Source organism: Pipistrellus kuhlii, unplaced genomic scaffold, assembly GCF_014108245.1.
Source record: "Pipistrellus kuhlii isolate mPipKuh1 unplaced genomic scaffold, mPipKuh1.p scaffold_m20_p_22, whole genome shotgun sequence".
NCBI lineage: Eukaryota > Metazoa > Chordata > Mammalia > Chiroptera > Vespertilionidae > Pipistrellus > Pipistrellus kuhlii.
The window spans coordinates 1,529,328-1,542,790 of NW_023425521.1; positions in this window are offsets into that span (position 1 = coordinate 1,529,328).

A 13,463-nucleotide genomic window follows, 5' to 3' on the forward strand; every position below is an offset into this window, starting at 1 on the left:
AATATATAAAGAACTTTACAGATCAATAGGATGGACAAGATGGACAACCCAATAGAAAACAGGGGAAGGGCTTGAACAGGCACCTCACAAAGAAGGCTTTCCAAATGAGCTGCAAACACATGGCAAGGTGTGTGATAGCATCAGTCACCAAGGAAATGCAAAATCTGTAATGAGCTAAAGTGAAAAAGACTGGCACCACTAAACATTGGCAGGGACGTGAAGCGTGTAGCACTCTTGTACCCAGCTGGTGGGAATGTAAGTTGGCACAACTTACTTTGGAAAACATCAACTAAAGCTGAACATATCCGATCCCCATGCCCCAGCAATCCCATGTCTGGGCATGTATCCAACAGGAAAGCAGACAGTATGCTCCTAAGACACACACAAGCTTGCTCACCACAGCCCTATTGTCAGCAGCCCCAAACTGAAAAAACCAGATGTCCATCAGCAGCAGAAGAGATAAATAAAGGGTGGTACATTCATATGTTGGTATACTCTACAGCAACAGGAAGGAGCAGACAGCAGCTACAAGAAACAACACAGATGAATCTGACAAGCTTAACATGGAACATATAAAAGAGAATCTCATGCTCAGCTGGCATAGCCCAGTGGTTGAGTGTCTACCTAAGAACCAGGAGGTCACAGTTCAATTCCCAGTCAGGGCACATGCCCGGGTTGTGGGCTCGATCCCCAGTGTGGGACATGCAGGAAGCAGTCGATCAATGATTCTCTCTCATCATTGATGTTTCTATCTCCCTCTTCCTTCCTCTCTGAAATCAATACAAATATTTTTTAAAAGAAAAAGAATCTCACAAGCATAATGTTGAACATATGAAAGAGCACATATTGTATGATCCTATTGATAGAAAGTCCAACAGCAGGAAAAACTACTCCATGGTGGTAAAGTCACGATGTTCTTTTTGGGAAAATAGAGATTGGGAGGAGGCACAGGGGATGAGTGGGGTACTGGAAATACTGCCTTTTCTATCGGGTCTGCTTACACAAATGTGTTCCTTTGGTGAAAACCCAACCACTTTTCTGTCTGTCTGTGGCACTTCAACAAAGCATTCACTTTCAACAAAATAAATGGTGGACCAGACACACAGACTCATTACCTTGCCCGGAGTCTCACAGCTCTTAAACAGGCAGTTCAAAGTCCCAGGTTCTTATTCCTGCTGTGTTCCTCACTCTGAAAGGCCCTTGGAGAGTCATTTTCTCTCTGGGGACTGTGTGTTCCATCTAAGTGGTTCCATCTAAGTGGAGTGGGAAGAAAAGACTCCCATTCATTATGGTGAGAGGGAGAGCATTCTGCCTGGGAACACACTCTGCTGGTTCTCTCTGGACATAAAATAAAGACAAGTGTGGCTCCAGCTTGTAGCCCAGGAACACTCTGGGTTTCAGGAGAGAGTCCTTGAAGAAAGATGTGAAACAGGGATGGGGTGTGGAGAAGACACACGAGATGTGTGTGTGTGTGTGTGTGTGTGTGTGTCTGAGATGGCAAGATGGCAGGCAACCATCTTTAGAAAGTCCAAAAGCAGGAAAAACTACTTTTCGGTGATTGAAGTCAGGATGGTAGTTCTTTTGGGGAAAATAGAGATTGGGAGGAGGCACGGGAGGTGGGGGATAAGGAGGGTACTGGAAATACTGATGGCAAGATGGCGGGCAACCAGGGTGAGATAAAATCCTGGCTGGGAGAGCCAGGGCCACTGCGGTGCTTGAAGATCTGAGGTATCTTGCATTCAGGAGGCCGCCTCCCTCCTGCGTCACCCCCATCCCTCAGGAATGATCCTCCAGGCTCAATGCATTGAGTGGATCAGGTTTAGGGAGGAATTGAAGGAAGGGGGGCTGCATTCCTCACCTGGGCTGACAAAGCGCAGAGCCTGCAGCCTGCAGGTGAGAGGAGAGACTCGGAGATGTCTGTCTGCAAAAGCTGGAATCAGAGGGAGAGGGGAGCACCTGGGGCCCTCAGGGCAGCAGGGGGCGAGAGGGGTGGGCGGGAATCCCTGGGATGGTCTGAATGCAAGAGGAGAAGGGGAGCCTGGGATCCTGGAGAATTCAGGGTGCTGGGTGGCTGACCCTAGGGCTTCATGGGACGTGAGCGGGAGATTAGACGCAGTGTGGGGCCACCTCTCTCCCTGAACTCCCCGGAGCCCCTTCTTGGGTTGGTGCAGGGCTGCGGAGCCCCAGCCCCTCTCAGCCAGATGCCGGGCATGTGGCCAGAGGCCAAGGCCGCTGGAGGAGGCCAAGGAGACTCACTTCACTCACAGTCAAAAGCTCCAAGGAGCCGGGACCGGTTTGGCTCAGTGGATAGGCGTCGGCCTGCGGACTGAAAGGTCCCGGGTTCGATTCCGGGCAAGGGCATGTACCTTGGTTGCGGGCACATCCCCAGTAGGGGGTGTGCAAGAGGCAGCTGATCGATGATTCTCTCTCATCGATGTTTCTAACTCTCTATCCCTCTCTTCTTCTTCTCTGTGAAAAATCAATAAAATATATTTAAAAAAAAAAAAAAAAAAAAAAAAAAAGCTCCAAGGAGAGACACTTTCTCAAGCCCCACTCCAGGCCTCTCCTGGGGGGGGGATGGAAGACTCTGATCCCCAAAGAAACAAGGAGTTCAACTGCAGGTTGCCGGCCCCAGGGAGAGAGCTGGCCCTGAGGAGCTGGGGGCTTGGAGGAGCTGAGACTTCAGTCACTCTCACCCCCGACCCCAGGCCACTGGGGGAGAGGGACATTTACCTGCAATATTGCATTTTCCCTCACAAATTGGAACCCCCAACCTCAGCTGTCTTTGCTGCTTCCAGTGGGCCCCGGGTGACCGCCCAGGGCGTTGTCCGCGCAGGACCCCAGTCCAGCGGTAGGAACACCGCCAGGGGTGGCCCTTCAGTCTCTCAGTTGCGCAGAGAGCTCCTGTTAGGTCGAGGCAGGGGGGAAGCCCAGAGCCATATAAGCATCAGCAAGGTGGATGGTGACAAAGATAGCTGGCTAGCTGGCACCTTTCCTAGGGCCTTCCTAGACCCCTGGCCTTCCACACCTCTCATGGCCTCCGTCCTTCCCTCCCTAAACAGCTGTATAAAAGAAGCACCTATGCGCGCTTTTTGGCGCGAACTTCCCTGGCCCACCCTCGGACCAGCCAGCTTCCCCTGGAGCGCAAATTAAAACCTCCCCCCTCTGCGCAGCAAACCTCTCAGCTGGAACCTTACAGCTCCCAGAGGCTCCGCACTTCCCGCCACACGCCCCATGCTAGGGTGGCCCTGCCCTTGCTGCCCTGGCTGGGAACCCCTAAAGGTGTGGAAGGGCCTGCCTGCTCCCCGGACCAGTCCCAGCCAGGGAAGCCCAGGTCTGGGAGAGGAGAGGCCATGGCCGGGCAGAGGGCCTGTCCCTCAGAGGAGCCCTTTGCATCCCCACCCACCCCCACTCCCAGGCCACCAGCGCCTCCCGCACTCTGAGCAGAATGGCGGCGCTGCAGGGGGTAGGTGGGGCAGCTCCCCCCTGTCTTCAGGGGTGGCTGTGGGGCAGGGGTGGCCTTGGGAGAAAGGGGAGCAGGTGTTTACCTGGTTGGGAGAGGCTGGGCTGAAGTGTGAGCTTAGCTCCTTGCACCACACCTAGAAGGGAGAGACGCAGCTTGCTCCTAGGGCACAGGTTGGGGGTGGGGGTGGGGGAGGTGGGGCGGGACTGGAAGGGGCAGAGAGGGCCCATGGTCTGGGCTTTCACCCCTTCCTCCCTCCCCAACCCCAAACCCCTTCTGGGGGGAGGGCCAGCACCTGGATTCCTCCCTGCCCCAGCCTGTCTGTTCAGAGATGAAAGACAAGGAGAAGGGGGACAGAGACAGAGGGCGACAGGAACAGGGGGCAGACGTGAGATGATGGAGGCAGAAGAAGGGGCAAGGGAAGAAGCGCCAAGAGGGCCTGGGGAGTGGGACAGGCTGCCTGGTGCCCTGGCCCAGCGGGAGGGTGCATGGCCCAGATGGTATCTTATTTTCTGGGGGCCACCCAGTCTCTGTGCGGTGCGGGGGGGGGGGGGGGGGGGAGAGAACGGACACGTCTGAGGGCTGCTGTGCCTGGGATGCCCCGACAGCACGCTCTGGGAAGTGGCTGCTTGTCAAGCGAGGGAATGACAGGCCCCGGGCAGAGCCTCCACCCTGTCAAGCTCCTTGATTATTTTTTCCTGTCGGCTCTGCCTCCAGGGACAGCTTCCCGCCCAGGATGTGAGGCAGGCTGCAGCTTGTCTGACCCAGCCTGGCCCTGCGGGTGTCCAGCTCTTGGGGGGCTGGATCATCTGAGCCAGGGGAAGGCGGACAGGAGTGCTTGCTCCCACCCCCAGCCTGGGAGCCTGGGAGCCCAGGAGGCCCCCTCCCTGCCCCCAGCTTCCCAGGCCCTCCTGGGAGAGCAGGCTGGAGCCTCTGGGATGCAGCCAGACTCCTGGCAGGCGGGTGGGCTGTGGGAGGGAGCCGTGGGCAGGCAGCGGCTACTGATCTGCACCGCCCATCCCCCACGCAGGGGGAGCCAGGCCCCGGGGCCTGCTCGCCTGAGTGAGACAAGAGTAATGGACACAGCCAGGGCCTGACCCCGGGGCCTTGGCTCCAGGCCCAGCGCCAGGAACACAGTCCGTAAATATTTGGGGAGTGAATGGTGCTCACCCCTCCGCACACAGCTCCTTCCTGCAGCCGCAGAGGCTGGTGGCAGGGTGGGGGGCAGGGGTGGGGGGGACGGGGACGGAGGCCGTACAGTCCGTCACTCTGCTTCCGCGCTGGGACCAGCATCAAAGACCTTGGGGTCCAGCCAGCTGGGCGCTCGGCCAGGTCTGGCCACAGGAACACCACTTCTTCACGACTCAGGGCACCACAGCAGCCCCCGCCCCCGCCGCCGCCTCTAGTGTCAGTGCAGCCTGGGGACCCCAAGCCTTGCCTTTTGGGCCTTCTGGGACCCCTTTACTGAGTAAGGGATGGAAACAAACCCTGTCTGGCTTTTGGGAAGTTAACAGTGGCCCTCAACCTGCTCTTCCGTGCCCTCCTTGGAGCCCTGGCTGCTGGCTGTCACCCCTCAGCTCTGGGTGGATCCCCCGAAACTCCTTGGGGGGTCCCTCCCCTGCCCCACCAGGAGCCTGGAGGGGATGTGCAGCCCTCAGTCTTCCCTGACTGTCCGTTCTCCCATGGCCTCTGATCGGGACAACAAGGCTCTCTTTGGAGGACGTCTGCACAGCTCCCACCCAGGAAGCTGGGGGTTTGAGGGAACCAGCAGCGCATGCTGCTGGGGGCTGGCGGGGGGGAGGGTGGCTGAAGTGGCTGAAGTGGCCCCTTCCTAGGGCCTTGGGAGAGGCTGTGGAGCCAGGAAGGTAGACTTGGGGCTGGAAGAAGGCAGTGGGGCCCTCTATTCCAGGCTCTCTCCCTGGTCTACGACTAGACAATTCACCTCGTTTTAGGAGAGTCCCTTGGGTCTCTGTCTTGGTGTGTCCTATCAGGGCGAGTTATCGAAACCCTCTGGGGCTCCGTGTCCTCATCTGTGAAGTGGAAATAATGATGGCACCTGCTTCACAGGATTGTTTTAAGGATCAGATAGGACGATGCACGCAGGGCACGTCGCATGGGAAAACATAGAGAGCAAAGTGCTCAACGATGTGAACCAATTGTGACTAAGACGTAAGACGTGAAGGCCAGCCTCCCCAGGTTCTCTCAGTCCTGAACTCGCTGTTTCTCATGGGGGAAGTGGGGGGGGAGGGGAGGATGTGGGAAATACGTACAGGCTCCTGCTTCAACCTGCCTGGCCCTGATCAGGCCAACCTGCTCCCACCCACTATTACCCTCCCCACTGGGTTCTCACGGGCCCCAGGTCTGGTGCCATGCTCCCCCCTATCCCCCGGTCCAGCCTGGGCTGGCTGGTGCACATCTCACTTCCAGGAAGAGGGACATAAACATAGTTGTGATGGATGCATGCCCCCAACATCCTCTCCGGAAGCACCAGGGTGGTCAGGACTCCCGTCTGGGTCAGGGATGGAGGCTGGCAGTTCCTGGGCCTCAGGTCATGGAGTCCAGGGAGCGGGGGGAGCACCTCTTCCAGAAAATATGGAGAAAGGGGGCAGGGTGGCCCCCCAAAGTCCATGTCCAGACCGCTGCCATCCCTGTCTGCACACCGAGTGGGCAGGAAGTGATCTCCTTATGGTTTCGATTTGCATCCCCCTGGTGACTACTGATGCTGATTATCTCTTCAGGGGCTCATGGATCATCTGTGTGTGTTCTTGGGAGAAATGTCTATTCAAATGCTTTTTCACCACCTTACTGGCCCCAAGCTGCTAGGGTACCGACCCCCTTTCACTGTCCCCGCTGCAGCCTGTCTTCCTTCCAAGTGCAGCCCGAGCGAGGCCCTTCCTCTGCCTGAACCTTCAATGGCTCCGCCTGGCTCACAGCCAAACTGGCCGAATTATGCTCCGTGAGACGAGTTTTGTGAGGGATCTGAAGATAGTTCTGTTGTCAACGTATGGGCCAAGTTTGGGGAAATGCTGTTCGAATCCTCTCCAGGGGTTTGCCAATGCATGCTGAACCAGAGAAGACCCAAAACAAACAATCCCCCTCCATAACCCAGCATTTCCCAAAGGAATCTGATAAACCCACACCCTTCCCCTTGCATTTCCTTTTTCACAGCTTTATTGAGGTGTCATTCACGTACCCTACAGCTCACTCATTCACAGTGTACAATGCTGTGGTCTTTATATATGCAGAGTTATGCAACCATCACTACAATCAATTTTAGAACATTTTCATCACTACCACCCCCAAAACCTATACCCTTTTAGCTATCACTTCCAACCTGTGCCCCCTCATTTCTCTCTTTCAACCCAGGCAACTACTGATTGACTTTCTGTTTATATTTGTCTGTCCTAGACATTTCATATAAATGGAATCATCCGATAGGCAGTCTCTTGTGAATGGGTTCTTTCGTGGTTCATCCATATTGCAACGTGTATTCATACTTTATTTCGTTTTATGCCCAAATAATAGTCTATTATGCGAATCTGTACATTTTGCTTGTCCATTCACCAGTTAGTGGACATTTGGGTTGGTTTTACTTTTGAGCTATTATAAATAATGCTGCTATAAATATTAATGTCTAAGTTTCTGTGTGGTTATATGTTTTCATTCTTTTGGGTGTACACCTGGGAGTGGAATTGCTGGGTCAAATAGTAACTCTATGTTTAACAATTTGAGGAAATTCCAAACTATTTTTTGAAGCAATTGCATCATTTTACATTCCCACCAGCAGTGAATGAGGGCTTCAATTTTTCCATGTCTTCACCAACACATATCTGAGTTTTTGGTTCTAACCATCTTTGTGGGTGTGAAGAGGTATCTCCCTGAGGTTTTGATTTGCACTTCCGTAATGATTAGTTGAACATTTTTCATGTGCTTATTGCCCATTTAAAAAAATATATTTTTATTGATTTCAGAGAGGAAAGGAGAGGGAGAGATAGAAACATCATTGATAAGAGAGAATCATTGATTGGTTGCCTCCTGCACGCCCCACACTGGGGATGGAGCCCATAACCCGGACATGTGCCCTTGACCAGGATCAAACACAGGACCCTTCAGTCCACAGGCTGACACTCTATGCCCTGAGCCAAACCAGGTAGGGCACTTATTGGCCATTTGTATGTCTTCTTTGGAGAAATGCCTATCCAGATCCTTTGTGCATTTTTAAATTGGGTTGTTTGTCTTTTTTATTATTGAGTTGTATATATTTTTTGATGCAAGTTCCTTATATGATATAGGACCTAGAAGTATTTTATTATTTTCTATGGGTTATCTATGAGCTTTTTGGAAGGGGCCTTTTGAAGCACAAAAGTTTTAAATCCAGTGTCTTCATTCATTCAGACTGCTATAAAAATTAACATCTTATAAACAATAGGAATGTATGTCTCGCAGTTCTGGAGGCTGGAAGTCCGAGATCAGGGAGCCAGCACGGTTGGGTGAGAGCCTTCTTCTGGGCCTCAGACTTCTTGTTCTAGCCTCACGTGACGAAGGAGCTAAGGAGCTCTGGGGCCTCCTTTATAACAACGCTCACCCAATCATGAGATCCTTGCCCTCAGGACCCAATAACCCCCAAAGCCATTACCTTGGGTATTAGAATTTGGGGTGGACACAAACATTCAGAACATAGCATCCAGTTTACCAATTTTTTTCTTTTGTTGCTATGCTTTTAGTGTTATATCTAAGAATCCACTGCCAAATCCAAGTTCACAAAGAATCAGCCTATGTTTCCTTCCAGGGATTGATTGCATAGGTTTAGCACTTGTATTTTGATCCACTTGGAGTTAATTTTTGTGTATAATCTGAGGTAGGGATCCAACTTTATTTTTTTTGCATATGAATATTCAGTCCTCCCCCTCAGCTACCTTTGTATGTTTACATAATATCCAGCAGCATCTCATGGAACACCAACTGGGAAATGCCAACTGGCAAGGTCATTCTAGCCTGGTCAAGGTCTTTCAACATCTGCCCCCAACTTGCCTTTTCCCAATTTATCTGGACTGGCCTCTCGCTGTTTCTTAGACTTGCATTGTTCTGACGCTCTCACCCTCACCCCCACACCATCCATCTTTGCCAGATGAAATGCACTCTCCTCTAAGGAATAACAATAGCTTTCTATGTACCAAACATTTTCCTAGGCACGCTATTTTTAAAAATATATATATATATATTTTACTGATTTTTTACAGAGAGGAAGGGAGAGGGATAGAGTTAGAAACATTGATAAGAGAAACATCAACCAGCTACCTATTGCACACTCTTTACTGGGGATGTACCTGCAACCAAGGTACATGCCCTTGACTGGAATCAAACCTGGGACCTTTCAGTCCACAGGCCGACGCTCTATCCACTGAGCCAAACCAGTTTCGGCTACACTATTTGTATTATCTCATTTAAGTCTTATATTAGCCACACGGCGTGCACTCAAATTACCCCCCACCTGGTGGAGGGAGTTGAAATACAACACAGTTGGGTCACCTGCCCAAGGTTACACAGTTAGCAAGTGATGGAGGGAACACGTGAACCGAGGCCATCTGAGTCCATCTTAACAAAGCACTGCCCGCCCATCAACCTTCTCTTTTCACCACGGCTCCTGCTCACTGCTTCCTTCATACCAAAATATATTTACTGAGCTCTACCATGTGCTTCGCTGAAATAACAAGTTAGCGAGCTGGTAAGAGAATTAATAGATCTGCATTGTTGGGGCTGGAAGGGACCCAAGCGGTGGCGTACATTCCAGGACAACAACTCCATCTGACGGATGGAAAGGCTCGCTCAGCGACTCCTCCAGGGTCACAAGGTGGCAGAGACCCTGTCAGGACCAGGTCTCTCCACCTCCTGCCTGGCAGTTCTGAGGCCATGCCCACCGGCTGCATCTCCATTCCACACGTTCACTAAGAACCTTCTCTGTGCCAGGCCCCTGCCTGGGCTCTGTCTGAGCCAAACAGAACAAGAACCCTGGAGCCCTGCCCTGTCTCTCTCCTCGGGGACAGGGGCTTAGGCCTGGCAAGTTCCTCCTGGCCTTAAAGACACCCCTGGTCTCTCCCCCACGCAGGGCCATCCTCCGCCTCCAGGGACGGCTCTGTTCCCTTGGAGGGAGCGCTGGGCTGGGAACGGGAGGCGGCCAGCGGCCGGCCAGGGGCACAGGGCGGGCCGGGAGGAAGGGCTTTGGGTAGGGTTCGTTTCCTGGCACCCTTGTTTGCCGCGTGCCCCTCGCTTCTGGTGGCTGTTTCCGCCCCACCCACAGCCTCCCTGGATGAGTGGGCAGCTGGCCTGGGCCTGGAATTCCCCAGCATCCTCAGTGTGAGCTGCCTGTCTGCTGGGTCCTCTCCCTGGAGCCCAAGAGGCCCGGATGAGAATCCCACTGCCCCACCAGCTGTGTGGCCTCGGGCATGTCGCTTTGCCAGGCTGGGCCTTTGCTTCCTCTGCTGGGGAAGGGGATAACAAAGACAGCACAGAATGAAGAATGAAAGACACACTTTACATAAAAGGCCTGGTACAGCGAGGCTCCCAGTATCAACTGTTATCCCTTTTCTCAGTCTAGCTCTTCCCAGTCTCCTCCTCCGGGAGGTTTCCCAGGATGCCCACTCGCCCCTGTCTCCCCATTCCTGTGCCGGGCCCCAGTCTGAACCTCGGAGGAGGCTTGTGATGAGGGTGATAGAATAGAATTCCCCAGAGGCTGGCCCCGCCCCCACCCCAGAGCTCTTGGGTGTCCATTTCCCCGAGATAGACATGCCCATGTCTGTATCAGCGAACGGGACTGAGGGGAGTCCTCGGCGAACCTCATCCGTTTTCCCAAGAACCACATTCAATTTAATGCGTAGCCCTGACCTCCCCGCCAAGCAGAGCACTTAGGTGGGAGCTATTGGGAGGGTGGAGAGAGGGGCCTGAGCTCGCTTTTCCTGGAAAACAGGGCTCTGGGGGCTCCCTCTGTAGCCGCTGCCCCCCCCCCCCCCTACTTCAATAAAAAGTAACATTGATCGAGCCATCGCTATGTGCCAGGCACTGTGCCACTTCTCACCTACTCCCACTATGACTCTGTGATTACGGTGCGATTTCTATCTCGGTTTTTCAGGTAGGGAAACTGAGGCACTGGGCGCATAAGCAACTTTGTTGAGCCAATAAGTGCCATCTGGCCAACTGTGGCAAGCGCTCTGTCAGAGTGAGAAACAGGGCTACCCTGGAGCAGAAAGCACCTGCCAAGGGACCCAGGGAGCCTGGGAAGGTGGCATCTGTACAGCCAGCCGCGCTTTCCTGCTGCCCCGCTGCCCCGGCATCTCCCTGCCCCCTGCGCCCTCAGTGTAGCTGGCTGTGCCCTTCCTGTCAGGAGAGGCAGTGGAGGCGGGCCGCGCCTCACTCTGCCTGCCTATTTCGCCTGCCCTGGGCTGCCCAGAGCCGCTCTGCCACTAAAGGGGGGCAGCGCCCCCTCCAAGCCCCAGCTGACTCCTTTCCTCAGAGGAACCATGAGGTCCTGGACAAGGTGGGGAAGGGGACCCTGGAGGGAAAAGGCCAAGACCTGGGGGCACGTTTGTCAGGACAGTGACCCATTGTGCTGTCAATCAACTGGAAAGGGCAGACCAGTCTACACCCCTGCCAGGCTACTCACCTCCACTAAATCATTCTTTGTCCCCACTCTTCCCTCAGCACCCTTCCCCTGCCCTGCCCTCACGCTACATCTTCCTGAGTCATTCATACCCCAGGGCCCTGGTTTCGTGGGTGAAGCTGTAATTTTCTCCCAGCCCCTCCCATGTGCTACCTGCCAGGCAGGACTGCCTGTGTTTTAATGGGAAGCCTTGAGAGTTGGACAGTTGGCCAAATTCTCAATTTCATGTGATCCTGGCAGGAAAGAAGGGAGATCTGCTGCCGCCCTTCAGATCAAGTTCCAGCAGGAGGCACTGCCTTGCCCGGCAGAGAGAGGGCAGGTGCCTCCCCGTCTGCCCTGTAATCTATGCCTCAGCTTGAACGCAGGTTTCAAATCAGCAGTAACTGATTGCACTTGCCTTCTGCTCCTGGACACTCAGGGGTAAGGGGCTGGGGGGCGCCAGGGTGAGGGGCGAAGGCTGGGAGGAAGCTACAACCTGTGTTACTCAGGGCCCTGGCCCGTCCGTCCGGAGCGGGTGGGGAGGAGGAAGTGAGTCAGTGGGCACGGCGATTCATGCTCAGAACTCTGACTTTCCTTTTCAACCCACTGAGCCAAGACATTTGTCCCAACAGGATCCCACGGTGGGGGGGAGGGGACGGGAGCAAGAGGCTATTTATGACACAGAGCTGGCCGTTCCCTCACCTCCACCGAGTTCCCTTCTTTAGAGCCAACTGAACACACAGTGTGCTGGATACATAGTGGTTGAAGACCTACTGTGTGTGAGGGTGCTGGAGATACAGGTGTAATCAACAATGAGCGTAACTACGGGGTCCCAGTTCTACTCGTTTCCAGCAGGCCTGTGAGTCTGGTATCTTTGTGTCCAATTTACAGTGGGGACACTGAGGCAAAGGGAGGCGAAGCGACTTGTACAAGGTCAGAGCCCTGGCAGGAGATAATCACACTAGATGCCCAGCTGCAAGTCAGTGCCAGGCCTGGAAGATTGAGGAGGGACTACATGCAAGGGTGGGGTAGAGTGTGGGTATTACAGGGTCAGGGGGGAAGGAGGAAAGTGAAGACTCATGAAAGATTTTGAAGAACCAGTGGGTATTGCTCAGCTGTCATGGCTCAGTGGTTGAATGTCGACCTATGAACCAGGAGGTCATGGTTCAATTCCTGGTCAGGACACATGCCTGGGTTGTAGGCTCAATCCCCAATCATGCAGGAGGCAGCCAATCATTGATTCTCTCTCATCACTGATGTTTCTACAATATCTCTCTCTCCCTCCTTCTCCCTTCCTCGCTATAAATCAATGGTGGAACGACCAGTGGATAGGGGGTGGGGCCAAGAAGCAGCCAGGGGGCTGTGAGGGCTGAACCACTTGCATGAATTTCGTGCATCGGGCATAATATATATATTATTAGTAAACTATATATATATATATATATATATATATATATATATATATATATATGGTGTTTTCCAAGTGGACGAGGTGTGTTGGTGGAATCCTGCTGGAGACCAGGTGCTGATTCAGAGGCTGGTCCAGGAGAGTCAGCTGTGGGGACAAGGGCAGATGCTGAGCCCCTTCTGGACATTGAGAGTCTGAGGGGCCTGTGGGTGGCCAGACAAGTGACTGGCGAGAGTTGAACATCGAGGCTGGAGCCTGGAGGAGCGTGGGCGGGTGTCATCAGCAAGCAGGAGAATGCTAACGTACATGGATAAACATCAGTTCCCTTTCAGGATTCAAATGTACATAACACATTCAGAGACATGTCGTTACATAGGCAAACACATGTGAATGCATAAGGGACCATGAGCACAGACACATGTCCCAATCAACTTACACGTAGGAGCATTTCACGGACCAGCACACGTGGCCCTCCAGCCCAGGAGGGTCTCTAGGGAGTTAGGAGGAGGAGGAGGCAGGGAGGAAGCCCCCTGCCCAGATTTCCACGTGAGCACAGAACCCTGCCAGTAGAAGGCATCTCCCCCAGGATTGACAAGGCCCCTGGGGGCTGGTGACTCAGCTCACATGGGGTGATCACATGGCCTCCCAACCTCAGAACCCCTCTGTCCCATCCACACACACACACACACACACACCATGCCCTGGGCCTTCTCACACTCTCCCTCCTCTGCCCCTCACCCCTTGTCCAAATTATTACAGCAGCCCCTTCCCGCTAGCTCAATCTCTCTCGGCAATGCCAACTTCATGCTGTCGCCAAAATGTTCTAACACCGCCCACTGCCCCCAGGCACCTGAAATACAATATAATGTGGGCTTAGCCTCTTTAAATGTGAGAGCTTTCAGAGTGTGAGGCCATAAGACAACTCCAGCCTCTGGCGCATGCTCTGGTGCATCTCTGAC